Source organism: Brachyhypopomus gauderio, unplaced genomic scaffold, assembly GCF_052324685.1.
Source record: "Brachyhypopomus gauderio isolate BG-103 unplaced genomic scaffold, BGAUD_0.2 sc37, whole genome shotgun sequence".
NCBI classification, from domain to species: domain Eukaryota; kingdom Metazoa; phylum Chordata; class Actinopteri; order Gymnotiformes; family Hypopomidae; genus Brachyhypopomus; species Brachyhypopomus gauderio.
The window spans coordinates 2,957,904-2,971,879 of record NW_027506867.1 but is presented as its reverse complement, the minus strand read 5'-3'; the positions used below and the strand labels follow the sequence as shown (position 1 = coordinate 2,971,879).

The following is a 13,976-nucleotide window of genomic DNA, read 5'->3' as shown; positions in this document are numbered from 1 at the left end:
CCCCCCCCCCCCCCATCTGAAGTACCATTATAAATGGTTTTCTGTGTAGCAGATGTTGCTAGTCCAGGCCAAATTTTCCAGCATCCGATTACCTGGCTCAGGTGTAGTGGGGAATGAAGTCCAACAGAGAACAGACTGACTGGTGTTTCATGACAACCAGAATGGGCACAAGATCTGTAGTACTTAATGTCAGATTCTGGGCCAGTGTTTGTTCAGTTGCCTGTAACATCAGACACATTGTGTCAGTCAGGGTGAGCTACAGAACCCTAAGCATGGCTGAAAATCTGAGGTGCTTCACGGACTCTTCTCCAGGGAGGATCGGGTTGTTCTGAGCTGAGTGGGAAAGGAGACGTCGCCTCTCGACAGAGGTTAAATGGAGCACCATCTGAGCGACGCAACGTCGATTTGTGTTGTGGAGTCTCATATTTGGAAATACAGAATGAGTGGGGAGCAAATTGAAAAATTGAAACTGGAGCAAATGAAAGAATGTTTTGTTCGGTTGGGTTGGTACCTGCGGGTATTACATTCTGGCTCAGCCATCCTCAGATCGTTATTATCTCCATCGTGGGTTAGACGAGCATGAAGCTACAAGCAAAAGGTTTGCAGATTTGTTTGAGAGCGTTCATGTCTTATCCATTTGTCCTCATTAGCAGGTGAAATCTCAGAAGTCCACACAGTGTCCTGCTTCAGCTCCATTGTGGACCATTGTGTTACATGTCAAAGTCGTCCCCCCACCCCCGTATCCAGACAGTCGTCTCTCTGAACTTTCACCAGGAACATCTAGCTCTATATCTTTCTCCTGGGAGATCCGTCAGGAATCTGAGAACTTGCAAATGAGCTTATAGATGTCCTCCTTATTTTTACTCCATGAAGGAAAATTTATCTTCTTGTATGTGAACTAAAACCTGCCGTATTGGGGCCAGTTTATATATAATTCGACTTCCTTAATTTGTCCTTATATGGCCGATCAACTGTGTGGCGTGTGTTTGACAGCACACGCGGGGTTCCTTCACTCAGACACGGAGTCTGTGCTCATGATCTAGAACACTGATATTCACACTGGAAATCTATACAGTACTTTATTTAGACACTTGAGAACCAGACCTGGTTGCCTGGTGATTTTTATGTGCATAACCCCCCAAAAATAGCAGCTACGGACATTATTGTGATATATATTCTCATTATTTGTCTCGCTGTCATGAGCGGTAGAATGAAGACTTCAGCAGGAGTATTCGCATCTTTGTGTTATTTTAACATTTTTTTCTAGTATACAGTGTGCAGGATGTAGGCCTATACAGTGTGCGGTATACGTATGAATTTTTATTGACAGATATACAAATTAGTAATGAAACTCATGCCATCACCATTAGGTCAAAAATAAGGTAAAGACATCCTGGCAAATCAGTCCTGTGTAGGTTGATTGTAAATCTTGCAGCAATTAGTGTGGAGGTGTGGGGGCTGCAGGGGCGTGGCCCCAGGGAGGGGGCGGGGTCTGCTCCTCCTGCTGTCCTTGGCAACAGAACTGTTGGAGATTTAAATATGAAGTGCCAAAAAAAAGGAACCATAAAAGAGATGGAAGCGAGATGTCGGAGAATTGTCAACGCTCGTACCGACACGTACTTCACGACAGCCCTGCTAGGCCGCTAGTGTGTGGTATGTTAGCGCTCCGTTGTGTATCGTTGTGCATTAGCGTGGAGGACTGCGATGCTGCTGTTGATTGTGCTTTATTGCGGGCTTCCACCCAGCTCTGTCGAAGTGGGCTATGTGTAGCTGTATGCAGGTCCACAAAGGTGTAGAAGCGTGCGTTGGGTGTAGCTGCATGAATCCCACACAGCTGTGGTGGTGTACCTGTACAAGAGCAAGCAGGCCACGGACCTCCACCCACCACAACAGTGAAAGAATGAAGTCTGAGTATGAGAACGGATTTAGCCCTCACGCCTCTGACTCAGTAGGGGTTCAGTCTCAATACACCCAGCATAGCATTGAGACACACACACACACACACACACACACACACACACACACACACACACACACACTGCCCTCAGGATGGTGGAGCAGTGACCAACCTGTCACTTGTCCCCATTCTCTCTCTCTCTCTCTCTCTCTCTCTCTCTCTCTCTCTCTCTCTCTCTCTCTCTCTCACCTTCAGTATTAGTGGTTTGTGTTATTAGTGGGACTTTGGTCGGAAGTTGGAGCAGACAGCAGGTCTCGGTGAGACAGCGCTGAAGTTGGAGCAGACGGCAGGTCTCGGTGAGACAGTACTGGGGATTTTCCCTCAGTCCATCTCCCACTGAGAGTGGTGGTCAACAACACAGGGACACAATGGAGCCAAGCACAAGCTGCTGAATTCCCCCTGAACACACACACACACACACACACACACACACACACACACACACACACACACACACACACAAACCCTATACTGTACTATACAATACCCACTTGCTCAGGGCTGGTTTGTGTTTACTCTGCACACTCTGTGAGTTATTTTGCTTTCGCGCATATTCTGATCCAGCCTATTGTGTTGTGGACATGGGGTTATGACTGTAGGAAGGACCCAGTGTGTAATGTGGAGAGATTCCTGAAGTGCAGAGTGTTTGAAAGTGCCATGTGCTTATAGGTCAGGAATGTGTGGGAGGGACACACCAAAAATAATGGCTGCACACCCCATTTCTTTATAACCATTTTGTCCCACTCTCTACCTCACACACATGTATCTGTGTGACTGAGATTGATGAGCCACATGTTTATAAATTTATCAAAATCACTTTTCATTAATGAATATATCTATATTATTATAAAACCTGAAGGGGTGGCATTGATCAGAAGGTAACGAGAAGGTTATATTGATCTGAAAATAAATTCTGGCTTTCAACAATCACATGCAGTGTAATTCACAGAAAGATGAGAGTGTAAAATGTTTAATTTTATGTAACAGACATCTAATTGTAATTGTACGTCTGTGTTCCTTCCACAGAGGGTGTGTGTGTGTGTGTGTGTGTGTGTGTGTGTGTGTGAGACTGCCTTTAAGCAGTATATGTCTGCAAATGCAATATATGAAATTGTCACAGTTGTTTGTTGCTGATTGAACACTTTAATTTATGTGGTGCTGGTGGTAGAGAGAGGATGTGTGTGTGTGTGTGTGTGTGTGTGTGTGTGTGTGTGTGTGTGTGTGTGTGTGTGTGTGTGTGTGTGTGTGTGTGGTGTGCTTGTGTTCCTGTCTCCTGTAATCACAGCTCTGCTGTCGCCACTGGTCCCTCATCAGTCTGCTCTGGTACACACACACACACACACACACAGACACACACACACACACACACACCCTCACAGACTCCTCAATACACACACTGTCTCATACCGTCAACATGTACACACCGTGTATTTTATTGTCCAAACCATATGGCATATTGTGTTTATGTTCCCAAAACAAAGCTTGAATGATTGGATTGCCTCTGGGGACAGCCCTTTCCTGAGAAACACTGGCTCAGGTAAACACTGCACCTTAGAAACAGTGGCCCTGCTAGCCATTAGCACAGGACTGCACTGGACTGATGCTCTTACCAAGCCTCAGTCACACAGCTCTCTGTGTAGTATGTACGACTGTAAAATAACTCTCTGTGTAATATGCACTACTGTAAAATAACTTTCAGCGTAGTATGTACTCCTGTATAAGAACTGTGTAGCAGTAGTAGTAAATACTGTATACTAGGTATTATTTGACTCAATATGTATTTCAGTCTTGCACTTCTCACTATGTAGTGGGTCCTCTGTTATACGTCTGTTAACTGTATACATCATAGTGGGTAACACTGTGTTGTAATATCTGGAATTATGTATTATTCCAGTTCACTAATCACTCACCCTCAGGATGCCTGTGTAAACTCCTTCTGTATACATTTTGGCAAATTAGCATAACATTCTCACTGCTGATGTGTTGAATATATGACTACCGTATCAACATCAAGCTGTTTATCCTTCCCGTTCTAATTTTAAACGTGTGTGGTATTCTTCCTCCGTGCGCCTGCTATAAGAAACGTTGGGTCAATCGTCGGATTGTTATTTCGTCAGTCGTCCAAGTCGTGTGTTCTGGGGCTTCGTACCCTGGTTTTCATCCACTCACAGACCACAACCACGAACCAAAACACCGCTTCTGAACGCCTCACAGCACCTCGCATTGAACCGGGGTTCCTCTGCCTCCTTCTGATTGGACGTCTCGGTGAGCACGCTGTTGGTGGCTCTAATGATGACGAATGCCTGATTAAGCGCCTCTGTGTCCTGCTGGATGTCTTCGCGTCGGCATACAGTGTGTTTGTTTCTAACAAAACCGACCCCCTCTGGTACCATCTGGCTTATTTTACACTTGCCTCCACCTTCTGTCTCTCCCTTGACCCCCACGCACTCCCCCCCCCCCCTTGTCCCCCACTTCTGACCTTTGACCCCTGGTTTCCTACTCCGAGCGTATTTGCTCAGCTGCGGAGAGCAGACAGGCAAGTGAGCGGAGGGCCTCATTGGCTGTTAAAGGCTCATCTGTACACACCGGCCCGGGCCGCCGCCATCCGCCCTGCCCGCCCTGGTTTATTATCCCTCACACCTGCCGTGCGTCCCCGCACACCCCCCGCAGGCCCGTCTCCGCCCCGCCGCACACGGTGTCCCGCGCTGGCTGGCGGCGATGATGACAGCGCAGACAGCTTTCTGGTTTAGCAGAATTGCCACCCGTGGAGCAGAGCGGTCTGAACGAGCCCCACCTGTCCGATCAGAACTCACGCAGGTTCGGCCGTCCGCAACATGCACGCATCGATCGTCTTTCTGCATTGATCATGGGAAGCGAGAAATGCACCAACTGCTGTTGTAGTCGGAAACACCGCCCACTAATGCTAATTAACAGAGAGCAACAAGCTACACCTATTAGCAACACCTGTCGTATTGGTTTGCTCAGGTGTGTTAGCTGCCGTAATCTATCATGTTCCATGTACGTATTTTTTCAGCAACTCTCCACCCCATTTGTCACTGCTCTGTTTACACCACCCTGCTTCTGATGATCAGATCCTGACGAGGCAGGACTCCTTCACTCACACGGTTTGAGTCTGTCCTGCACACGCTTCCCCACTGCACGCTCCGCTCAGATAGCAGGGTAAATAATCCCTCTTCAGGACCGCCCGTGGTTCCACAGATGAATCAGAGCATCCCTCATTCCTCCTCCACCCTGAACGGATGAGCAGGACAGGCACCCCCCCCCCCCCCTTAACCCCCAACAGCCTCTCCACCCTGGACCCTCCACCACAGCTGAAGTGCAAGCATGAATTTGCAAATTAGGATTAGCTGCTTCGTTGTAACCGTATCGAGTGTCTCCTGCCTTGTTTGTCTAATCCCGCGGTTTAAATATGATCCTCCGCAGAGCGGGACAGCACAAAGGGGTCCTTGTGGCTGGCCCAGAGAGCCTCGGTCCTGTATGGGAACCATATGGTCCCGTAATGAAGCTTCGGGACTTAGGAAGGACCCACCAGGGGGCTCCGTCTTGTGTGGAATGGCAAGAAATGGCAGACGGTGGAGGAAAGTCTTTCTCCTTACTGTACCTCGTTAATCCAGTCTCAGTGGGCTCGTTAACTCCCGATGTTCCTGTGTTTTTTTAATTATGTTTTATTTATTTTTCTGTGACTTAGTGTGTGTGAATTTTTTTTTTGAGAATTTTCATCTCTCTCTCACCGTTTTCCTTGATGCACTCCAGATTAACCGAAGTGCAGCAGTGTGTGTGTGTGTGTGTGCGTGTGTGTGTGTGTGTGTGTGTGTGTGCGTGTGTGTGTGTGTGTGTGTGTGTGCGTGTGTGCATGCAGCATTCCTGAGCTCACAGGCATTCATCATACACCATCTCTCCCTGTCGTCACGATAGCTGTGTGGAGTGGGTCTTTGGCCCGGAGAAAGGCCGCGCACACGCGGGCCGGTTGAGAATGCACAGACGTCTGTCCCTGGTTTCGCCTTCTGATTAAACGTAGCGTCCGTTGTGTGAAACAAGAGAAACTCCACACACACGCGCAGGTTGAGATCATAAGTCATGTTAGAAATGTCCGAACAGTCACGGGACTTTTACAAACATGAAAGCAGACGGGAACCGTGACGACTGGAGGGGCGGAGCTACCGTCAGGCTGCTGTTTACTGGAGTCCTACTGCCCGTCATTATGAGAGACAGGTGCACTTCTGGAGGGTGCTATAAAACCCCTGCTTCTCCTGGACAGAACCAAGCTGAGAGACATCATGGGAGACTGGGTTAAAGGACATGATTTCCTGTGTTATGTCTGAAGAAAAGTTTCAGTACACATGTTGGTCTCTGAGTGTGTGTATCCTGCTCTCTGAGAGTGTGAATGTGGGTGTCTTGATCTCAGGGTGTCTGTGTGCCAGTCTGTGGGAGTGAGAGTGTTTCCTTGTCTCTGTCTCTCTGATGTGGGAGTGCAAGTCTCTGAGGGTGTCCTGGTCTGTGCGGGTGTGCTGGGCTCTCTGTGTGTGGATGTGTCCTTGTCTCTGAGAGTGTGGTTAACGATGTCCTGTTCTTTGAGGATGTAAGTGTGTTTTTCCCTCCCTACATGGTGCTTGGTCACGATGGCATTGCACATGGTACAAAAGGTTTTTGGAGGTCAGTCTTAAACCCAGCCCCAGAAGCTCATCATAATTGAGGTCAAATGCTGTAATTTCAACCCCTTAAACATGCTAAAAATTTTTTTACAAAAGTCCACTGAGTATTTGAAGTTTGCCAGTACTGTATAAAACCTTTGAGACCAAGTTGTAAATAGATCTTTAAAGTGGTTCCACAACGTAAAACAGAATCCTCAACAATTAGCCCAGTAGCATTAAACGTGACCAGCACTGAACGTTTTCAAGGAATCCCTGTTAGCCTGCTAATCTTTTGGTCATTGTTGCGTTAGAAACACTGTTTCACCACATTCTGCAGGAGTCACACTCTCGTACTGAAGGCTCCATCTGAGCTGACTCCCAGTGGCTCCATCGTGAGTCCGTGAACAGCAGCAGACACACGTCATCCTGCACGACAGAACCACTGCAGGTCACTGCTCCACCGGGGAAGGAGCTCACCTGATTCCACACGTTTATTCACCCTCTCCCATTTCATTTGTGGATGAGACCGCCCCCAGGGACAGCATCAGGGACTCACCGCAGTTGTCCGGACAGTATTGCACCTCCTCTCAAAATAATGAAATGAAAATAATCAGCTTCCACAGAGAAGTCGGGTCGAGCCCAGATGGCCCTGTGAACCTGCTGGTGGTCAGGGTCGGGTCTGGGCTTCTGTGGATGCAATACGTTTCCTGGCAGAACACGGTCTCCAACTTAAACACAGAACGCATTTAGCAAAGAGTCGTTCATCTCACTTGTCCGCGGCCCGGTTTCCCGCCGCTGCTGCTTACTCTAACTCAGCGTGACGTGACGCCGTGAAAGCTTTAAATACGATCCCATTATGAGCTGGACATTATTACACCGGGAAAATCAAAATTCTTTATTGCTTTGATGACAAGTGGGACGCTAGCATGCTAAGTCAAACAGTTTGTGCCTTATTTCATCTGTAATATCTTCAGATAGATGTTCGTCCAGTTCAAGGCCAAGTCCCCCGTGGGACACGGTTACATTCAACACTGGTCCTATGAATAACAAATATTTTATTTGGGCTAAATGACTAAAGCACGCAAAAAACTGCTGCAATGCAAAATACACAAAATAAATTACATCCTGTTTTATAGGCAAGATTAACTCTAAATGTCCTTGGAAAGGGCGCAAAAAGGTGATGAGAAGTTTATTGTTACCATTATTATTCTCTTTTATTTTTGTTCTTGGTATTGTTGGTGATCTGGACCCTTTCATATGCAGTAACGTATTTCTCTTATACTGTGCTGTCATTCAGCGAGTGCCAGTGTGCGGTGTGGACTTTTGAACTGCGTTTTTTGTTTTATTTTGTTGGAGCTGAAACGTTTATGCGTGTTGGGGAGAATTTGCCTGTATGGCTTCAGTTTCATCCTACCTCCCCCACGAGGCCGTTCCCATGGCTACCGGCTCACTGATAAAACTGCCCGGTGTGGTGCGTCCATTTGGTGCATTTAGTGTTTCTTATCAGCGCCCCCCCCCTCCGCTCTCTGTCTGCTGTCAGTCTCTCTCCCAGTAAAGTAATTATCGCATTAACCTGTCGGGACATTCAGCTCTCCCTGCTCCCCGATCCCATCTCTGCTCACCACGTTACACCCCCCCCCCCCCCATTCTCCCACTCGCACCCCCCACCCCGCCGCTCCCCTGTGCACCCCTGAGTCCCACCCCGCCCCCCCCGTGCCCCCCCACCTCGCTCCTCTGTGCTCCCCCCACCCTGCTCCTCTATGCCCCCCCCCGCCCCCCCACCCCGCTCCTCTGTGCCCCCCCCCCCCCCCGCCCCCCCCACCTCGCTCCTCTGTGCTCCAGATCGATGGGACCCGGCAGGCCTCGCTCCTCCAACAGACGCACCACCATGCTCCTTTTCCCACGTTCTAAAAGGATGGGCCGTCTAAGTGGAATCCCCGAGTCCGAGGCCCCCATCCATTAGCGTCTCCCCCACCCTCCCGGCTACAGGAGTGGCCTCCCCTGTGACACTGACCCCCCCCCCCCCTCTGGTTAACATTTCAGGCGTGTTTCTTGGCTATGGGTGAAGAGCCAGACGATTCCCAGGAAGACGTCGAGCGCCAGCGACCGAGGGAGTCATGGATGGCCGCCTCGTCGCCCTGCTGTGGGTACTCCCTGCCCCTTGACTCCAGCACCGGTCCCGTTCGGACTAACACTGGGCCTGGGAGCTGAACTGAAAGGTTGGGAGATGGGTCTAGGGCTCCACTACTTCATATGGTCATGAGTTATATTGCTAGCGATATAATGCTAGCGGGGTTTTGAAGAAGCGTTCTCCACTGCTGCAGCGTTGGGAATGTCAGCAGTGTGCTGGCATCTGACTGAATCTGTTTGGCAGTCAGCTCTGTTTAAACAAATTCCAGCCTCTGATATGAGGCTGTGTGAGATAACACGATTGACTCAATGTGTTCTTTTCTGCGTGGAATCTGTCTCTTGTTAACGACAAGTAATTTCAAGTCCCAGATCTGGAATATCCCTAAATCACACAGTTTAGTGTTTTACTATCCTCTTTAACACCTGATTCAACTCATTAAGTAGTTATCAATCCCTTAATGAGTTGAATCAGGTGTGTTACGTTTAGGGAAACCAGATATCAGTCCTGAGGGGTGGGAGAGAGGTTGTCTGACCGATTTAACATGCTAAAGAGGAAAATCAACAAATGGTCCTATTAATCCCTGATCTCGCTGCGTGTTTTGACACTAATTTGGCAGAGCGTTGGGGCCATGTGTGGTCTGATCTGGCGTTGGCCGCACCGGGACACGAAGACGATTGCCCAGAGAGTGACCGAACGCTGGGCCAGACACCCCAAAAACACCCGAACCCTTTGTCATGCGAGAAAACAGAAGCGCACCCTCACTCCAGACACACGGTGGGTTCTGAACGGCTGCGGCAGCCTGCGCCCCGATTCCGTGCCTGGCCATGCAATTATGCTGAGATTTGCCATGGGGGGAGAGAGAGTGATGGCTCTAAGACATGCTGTACCGCAGAGGTCCACAAAAAATCCCCTCGGTACGAGTCAGATATTTGTTTAAAGCTCTCCGTTTGTGACATGTGTCAAAGTGAGTCCATCAAGCTGCGGTCGAAACCGGTTTTGCTTACGGATGTAATTTTTCCCTCCCAGTGAATGCAACGGAATGTATTCAGCTGGACAGAAATTTGCATGATGGGAAATGAAGTTTAAGGCTTTGTGCTCTGAGATGTTGGCTCGCTGCATTGGAAACTTCGACCAATTTCTGACCTTCCAATGGCCTCGTGTGCAATTTTTCCCCTGTTAATCTTTGTCATTTTTGAAATTTGTAGGATTAATTTCTAATGGTTGGCTATCTTGGATAGCCTGGTCTCAGTGGGGCCCTCCCTGGAGCTTTGGGGAGCTGGGTTTAGCATCTCTGATCTGATCAGGGAGGCGAGAGGCACAGGGGGCAAACCCACGGCATTCATGAGGGCAGAGGAGGAGAAGGAGGGTAAAAGAGGGCTAATGCATCAGACAAGGGCAGGAGAGGGCCAGGAAAAGGGGCAGTATTGGGGTGGGAGAGGGGTGTCAGTCCTTTCAGCTGCACAAGTCTGTCACATCTAAAACGTTTTAAATCAACTCAGTTTCACTTTTTCTGAAAGTGACACTAGTGATTTTAAAGGATTGTAATCCCTTAATCAACACAACCACACTGATCTGATAGGGGTCATTAGCAAATGAAAAGACCGACGTTGTGAGATGCAGAAACATCATTTTAATTTTGATTCTGGAGCTCTGATCCTCCCCCAGATGATGGGACATGCCTGCTGTTCCTGAAAAGCTTCATCAGCCTCCAAAACTTATCAATATCTTATTTCTAAATCTGATGTATTTATGAACATTTTGTGTGCATTAACTCTTACTTTAAGCTCTTAGTTTTACCTTTACGATTCAACCAAACCCGATGTTGTTGCTTAATGGAGGTTTATTGGTCTGGGCCATGATTGTGTTTTCGTTTTGGTTTTTATCTGCCTGTTGGGAGTAGATGTTCCTCTGTGACTCGGAGGTTTGGCTGAATGACTGGAGTTCGGCTGAACTGTGCGCGTTGTGGGGTCTGTGTTTACGCAGCCCCATGCCCAAGCAGAAGTGTGTGTGTGTTTTATTCCCCTCTTTTGGTCCTTGTCATTGAAGCATCCCAGGGAGTCCGGCTACAGGATTCATCAAGCTACACAGTCTGGGGTCCCATGACCTTTGACCTGCATGTGGTCAGTGTTACTTTCCCTCTGTTCCAAATAATCTCTTCAATACCAGGCGTTTCCCTCATAATGCAAAGATATATATATATATATATATATATATATATATATATATATATATATATATATATATTTGTGTGTGTGTGTTTGTGTTTTAATAAAAATATGCTGTCCTAATATCGCAGCAACAGGCTCCCCAGACAGTACTATACGATCATGGATCTGCAAGTGGCGCACAGGGGTGATTAATCCTCTCCTGTTATTGCTCCTCCAGGAGGCGGAGTGTCCTGGGACCCTCTCTGCCCGGGCTTGGACCAGAAACCCACGGGCCACATATCTCTCATCGCCTCCACCATGCGCTCCTGCCCTGCACCGTCTCCAAAAATAACATCCTCTCGCCACGGGAAGATGCCGGCCAAACCCCTGCAGGTTGTTTCTGTCTGCGGCTCGTGAGGTCGCCCGTCCGGCCGAGGATTAGAGAACACTGCCTGAGAGACACTGAGTAATATGCGAAAGCTCTTCTGTGTGCTGTCAGTGCTGCCGAAGAGGACTTGGGCCTGTTAAACCGGCGTGTGAGAGTTTGTCCCGTAGAAAGACCTGGCGTGGTTGCTGGGGTTAAATCCATTGTTTTAGGATTTTGGAAAGACTAATATGACCCATAAAAGCACTGGAGCGATATTGACTTGCGTTTCATGTCCTGTGTAAATATGGTTCTGGGGTTAAACTGCTGGGAAGGTCATTAGGCTTCGGCCGGTCCTGCGTCCCGCTGCCTGAGAAATCGCGCAGAGATGCTACTCTTTTTTTTGGCCGACGTAAAAGGACCAGACGACGTCTATTTCCAACAGTCTAGGTCTCTGGGCTTTGACACAGTGGAGCTTTCACTCCATAATTCACCCACTAATGCACAATAGGCATTTTCCCCTCTGGTCTGGGGCACCGCTTTATATAAGAGCGGCTTCCCGCCAAGAACACGCCGAAATCCCGAACCCGCGTCAGGATCGGGGGCGGATATGTGTTCGAGGCGGAGTTTGACCTCTGAAAGGCCCGTCCAGCGAAATCTGCTTCAATTCGTTTTGACGAGGCGCAGCAAACGCGGCCCGTCAGGAACGCGCTGCTGTGGGTCTCGTGCCAGTGCCACTGGAACGTATTACTGAAGCCGTGGAAGCCCAGTGCAGATCTCTGCAGGGATCTCCGACGCTCCCAGACGCAGGGCCTGACGGGGCCTCCGGGGGCCTCTGGGGTCACGCCGTTCCGACCGCGCTAATTCCCGACTAATGGAACACATCTCTCTTTTTCATTTTTCACTGATCTGTTTTTCTCAACCGTGCAGGAATCCCAACTGCAAATAATGATTCCTGTGCCGCTAAGACCCGGACTCGATTTGTAGTGTAGTCTGTGGACGTGCAGACGCTTTGTTGACCTGAAGCATCTGGACGACGCGGTAATCTGTAAGAACTGATCACGCATCTGTCATATGAATAATGAACAGTGTTTGCAGGTTACAGGACACTTGGGTAAGGAGGGAGGAAAAAAAAAATCAGGACAGCCATGAGCTGGAAGATGAATCATCTCATTAAAATCTCATCAATAAAGCTCGCCTGCATGGGGAAAATGAAACAGTTTGAAACAGTCCTCTCTCTCTCTTTCTCTCTCTCTCTCTCTCTCTCTCTCTCTCTCTCACTCTTCTCCATTTCTTGTTAGTATGCACTAGCCTTAGAAATGTGAAAGACAAGCCTGTTTGCAGAGTACCTCACAGCATCTTCATGACCCATTCCCCCCCCCCCGGGGGTAACGGTCTGATCCAAACTCGCGTCAACCCCTGACCGTTCCACATCGTCTCATGATCGTGACCTCTGGCGCCCAGCAGCTCTTCATCCTGCCATCCAAAACTTCACTTTGTGATTAAAAGAAAAAAAAAACCCTAATCTAAGACGAGACGCTGTAATGGCCACAGTCCCCTCGCATGTGAACACTCAGAAGCGCAGCCTTGACTCTTAACACTGTGCACGCTGTGGAAGAATTCTGACTTGGCACTACTGAGCGCCTGAATGCAAAATGCACATATCTCAACGGAGGAACCCCGTTAATAGAGTCATGCACTCTGGGCTTAATGGGTGTGCTGAAAGCCAGCCCGTATTATATTCCTGCTTATTATGGCCTACTGAGCATCATTAACATGCTTGCTCAGGGAGGGGAGACGAATCGCTCGGTCTACAGCGCTCCGCCACACCCACGGTGGATACGAGGGGGCGCTGTGTGCTTTGACCCTGGTGGGATACCGTACCGCGCATCCCCCTTTGTTCTGGCTCATGACCCCAGCACCTTGCAGGTCCCAAATAGTGAGTAAAGTGCACTAATAGATTTAAGTGCACTTTGAGCAAGTGGACATAGGTATTGGGATGCAGCCGCGGTGATAGTCTGGCCTTTCACAGCTCTGTATGGTTCCCATTACCATGGGAGGCCTGTTATTAACCTTTTTAGAGCTTTTCAGAATAAATGGCTCTGAATCAGTCTGGATCAGCCTGAGGTCCCTAGAGACGGCATTGCTCTGATCAGTTGTGCCCCTGGGAACTTGATTCATCCCTCTGACTCAGACTGAGCTTGTAGACCAAGCATGTAGTGTGTGTGTGCGTGTGTGTGTTTGTGTTTGAGAGCTTGATTTCGATTTAATGAAGCCATTAAGTTTGATCTCATCAAGCTCATGCCCATGTGTGTGTGTGTGTGTGTGTGTAATTGCAGAAATGTGTGTGTGTGGTAATTAGGTTTTGCTGGGCACTCGTAGAAGGGAAGGTCTCAGAGTTGATTTCACTCCCATCCCAGAACAGAACTGCTCAGAACCTTATGAACCTGCAGTGTTCTGGAGTTCCTGTGCCATCGTTGGCCTCTGTGACATGTCGCCCCAGTCAGCTCTGCATCGTTAAGAGTAATCACTTCTGAAAGTTCATCTGGCTCATATAGACACGTGCGGTTGTCCACAAGAGCGTAGAACAGCAGGGCACAGCACGTGCACTTTACAATGGTGTGTGTTTAGTGACTGATGCGTTTTCTGTGTGTGTTCAGGCAGGTTTATGCAGATGTGATCCCACATCTTCCTGCTATGGTGGGTTTGGACTAAACCTGCACTA

The 13,976-nt window shown here is 48.7% G+C and overlaps 1 long non-coding RNA gene across 1 annotated transcript; it reads left to right on the top strand.

Annotated features, from left to right (window-relative positions):
- Positions 1-9,297: 9,297 nt before the first annotated feature.
- Positions 9,298-12,555, top strand: LOC143485717 (uncharacterized). The gene is made up of 3 exons (XR_013123007.1): positions 9,298-9,514; positions 10,787-10,860; positions 11,126-12,555. It is a non-coding gene; the product is annotated as an uncharacterized LOC143485717 (long non-coding RNA).
- The last annotated feature ends 1,421 nt before the right edge of the window (positions 12,556-13,976 follow it).